Source organism: Euleptes europaea, chromosome 1, assembly GCF_029931775.1.
Source record: "Euleptes europaea isolate rEulEur1 chromosome 1, rEulEur1.hap1, whole genome shotgun sequence".
Taxonomy (NCBI): Eukaryota; Metazoa; Chordata; class Lepidosauria; order Squamata; family Sphaerodactylidae; genus Euleptes; species Euleptes europaea.
The window spans coordinates 144,917,779-144,921,747 of NC_079312.1; positions in this window are offsets into that span (position 1 = coordinate 144,917,779).

Below are 3,969 nucleotides of genomic sequence, written 5' to 3' on the forward strand. Positions count from 1 at the left end.
AGATTGCAATGCTCTTCATGGGGGGTACCAGGAGAGGAGATCCTGAAGATACGAAGGGGATCATGTAAGGCTTTAAAGGTTAAAACCAGCACCTTGATCCTGATCCGATACTCCAGCTAGAGCCAGTGTAATTGGCGGAGCACTGGTTTTATATTTTCTCGTGGCCATCCTCTGTCCCCGACCTTGTAGGAAGGAGTACAACCACTGATGGGCTGTGCCCTGGATCCCAATGTCGGCGAGGCGGAGGTCCAAAAAATCATGACCAACCATGTTGAAGGCTTCTGACAGATCCAACAAAATCTGCAGCCCTGACCCGCCTCGATCCAGCTGTCGCCAGAGATCATCTGTGAGGGTGACCAGAGCCGTCTCTTTCCCATGGCCAGGGCGGAAGCCCGACTGGAAGGGATCCAGAGCCAGTGTATCCTCCAGAAATCACTGCAGCTGCTTGGCGACTGCTCTCTCAACCACCTTACCCAGGTACAAAAAGTTCGATAGCAGGCAGTAGTTGGCAAGATCCTTCGGATATAAAGATGAATTCTTTAAGAGTGGTCTTACCACTGCTTCCTTTAAGTCCCCTGGGTAGGTCCCTGAACAAAGGGACCTGTTGATAATTTCTCCCAGGGGTGACTGCACCGCATCCAGACTGGCATTAATCAGCCAGGAAGGGCACGGGTCAGGGAGGAAAGTGGTAAGCCTTACAGCTAGCGGGACTCTGTCCACATCGGCTTCTGAAAGCTGGCTGAAGTGGTCCAAAATCGGACCAGAAGACAGGCAAGGGGCCTCTAATTCCCTTTCTGTATCCAAATTGGCAGGAAGGTCATGACGGAGCAACAAGATTTTATCCGCAAAATACTTCGCAAATGCCTCACAGATATGTGCCAAATTTGTACCTACATTTGAATGTCCATCAAGGGACGTTAAAGACCGAATCTCTCTAAACAATTGTGCTGGGCGAGAGTCCGTGGATGCAATTTCGGCTGCATAATACCCTTTCTTAGCAGCTTTGATTGCCACCTCTAAGGCTTTCATAAACGGCCTATAAGATGCTGTTGCAGCTTTGCCACGAGTTCGCTGCCATACTCACTCTAGCTGTCTAAGCTCATAACTTGAAGCCCCTCAGTAAACCAAGGGGCTCGATTTCGGCAGAGGCCATTTCATCAATGGCGGTGGTGAGTCAATCATGCCAGTCCCCAACTAGCACATCGAGAGAATTGCTAGGGGTAATAGGATGCCACAGAACCCTCTGGAATCCAATTGGATCTGTGAGTCTCTGTGGGCGAGCATAAATCAGCTCCTCGCCCAAACGGTGGAGGTGGAAAGTCGATCTGGGCCTTCAGGACAAAGTGATCTTACCATGGTACCTCCTCATTGGGCATCAGATCCAAACCTATCCCAGCCCCAGAGATTAAATCCAGGGTGTGCCCTGCTTGATGTGTGGGACCCAAAACAAATTGGGAGAGTCCCAGCACCGCCATGGATACCAGGTCCAAGGCGTGCAAAAAAGGTGCAGCATCAGCATTGACGTTGAAGTCACCCAAGACTATCAGCCTTGGGAACCTCAAGGCCCAGCCTGCCACTATCTCTAGCAAGCTCTACAGGGTATCTGGCGGTGCGTTGGGCAGCCAGTACACCATCCAGATAGCCAATCTCTCCTTGGCTTCCCGTACAAGGCCAACACATTCAATACCTGGAATCTCCGGATCGGGAAGGGCCCTAAAGGAGAAAGCCTCCCGGACCGACACAGCCACCCCTCCCCCCTGGCCCAACCTCTGGGACTGGTGAAGGACTGAGTAATCTGGGGGTCACGCAAGGTCTCGGTCACACAAGCCAGGTCCACACCCTGCAGTACAAAATAGTCCTGCAGGGTGGCGCTCTTATTAATGGACCTGGTGTCGCACAACAGCGATGTCGGGGGCAAATAAGACCTAGTACCCCTACCATTGACTCGGGATGGATCTCAGGTCAAAAGGAATCCAAGCATACCCGCATCTCTGGTTCCTTCTTTTATAATACCTACTCCCACCGCCATACCTCCTGTGCCCCCCAATGACTGGAATCTCCAGTCCCAGGCTGGCCTCTTGTCATGGATCAGCCTGCTGAAACGTCTGCCAGAGATCAGTCTACTGATGCTTCCTCATGAGTAGAAGAGCGGGAAACTGCTACCAGTGACAGAGAGGAACCACAGCAGGCAGAGCAGGCGCAGGCAGATGACTGTGCCCCATGTCTACAACCACCCAGGGCAGAGGACTCAACTGGACCCAGCAGCAGTCCCCCACCACTGCTACAGCAGTGATGCCAAAGGGGTAGAACCCTCCTCCTCCAACGTAGGGAAAGTGCGAGATTGCAAGCTCTACTGAGAACCATGCCAGCTGACAGCGATGAGGAGGATGAGCTTCGTCCAGCACTGGACTGCTGAGTCAGAGGAATCAGCAGCAGCTGGGTCCTCTTAGGCTATTTAAACAAACCTTAGCAGCCAGGTCGATGTGGGAACAACTTTTCACTCTGTGCTACTGACCTGAAACCCTTCGTGTATCTTTGACTCTTCTCTTACGCTGCGGTTATCTGCTTCTGACCCTTGGCTTTGAACTCGGACTTCTCTTGACCACGCTCCTCGGGCCCTGGGACCTGACACTTTGTTCCCACCTACGCAAGCTTACGTGCCATTTACAGAATGGAGGCAGATGCTTATGCCACCAGCCTAGCTGCTCAGAACCAAGCCCTGAAGGACCAAGTGGCCCAGGTCATGCTAAGTAGTGGGATAATCAACAGATGGCTGCTTGATGACTGTAGTTGGAGCACAGGGATGTAAGGAGGAAGACAGTCCTTCAAATATGTGGATCCTAGGCCTTGAAGGGCTTTAAAGGTCATAGCTAGCATCATGAACTGAACTCAGAAATAGACTGGCAGCCAATGTAGCTGTATCAAAATGGGCAACATACGTTTCTGGTGGCTAGCCCCTGACAATAGTCAGGCTGCCACAGTTTGGATCAGTTGTAGTTTCTGGGTTGCCTTCAAGGGCAGCCCCGCATACAGTGTATTGTGGTAATCCAACCATGAGGTTAAAGAAGCATGGATCAGCGTGATAAGATCAGCTGAGTCTAGGTAACAAGAAAGTTGGTAAATCAGAGGCAGCTGTTGGAAGGTGCTCCTAGCCACCATGCCAACCTGCTTTTCAAACAGCAACACAGGGCCCATGAGAACCCCCAAGTTCTTGACCTGCCCTGAAAAAGCCAACATTACTCCACCTAGGACAAGTCAATTCAGTCCCTCTAGAACACTGGTTCCCAACCGGTGGTCCACGGACCACCAGGGGTCCGCGAAACAAAGTTATAAAGTAAACCCATAATAAAATAATATTTAGGCGGGTGCGCGCGGAGCGAGAGTGTGAAGGAGGGAAGGAAGGAAGGGAGCAGAGGGGATCTGGGCGCTGCCGGTGCACGTTGCGTGAGCGCCAAAAGACAGTGGCGGAGTCAGATGCCTGGTTGGCGGGTCGGCGGCGAGCAGCATGCGGGTGGCGGCGGCCCCCCGGCACGCATGGTGAATGGCTTCTGGGTGTCTGGGGGCTCTGGCGAGCCCTGCCTGTTGAACGGGGGAGCAAAAATCAGAGCAAAAATGCACCCCCAGGTCTTACCCCAGCTCCCGGGCTCCTTTCAGTGGGAGGCACTGTGAGTGCGGCGCCACTTTCTGCGGCACCAGTCTGCGTCAGTCTCCCGGGGCAGGAGCGCCGCCTCTCCCCTTCTTCTCCTCCTCCTGGGAGCCTTTCTCTGCTCCTCTGTTTCGAACTGTTGCATGGTAGGGCATGCATATCTCCCCCCCCCCCCGTCGGGATTTGTACTTGGGAATCGTGTTTAAGGCAGACAATAAGAAAAGACTTTATTTTTTTTTAATCGAAGGGCGGCGTTGGTTGCAGCCGCTCATAAAACAAAACAAAAAAATACATTAAAAGGTTGTGGAAACCCTTTTTTCCAG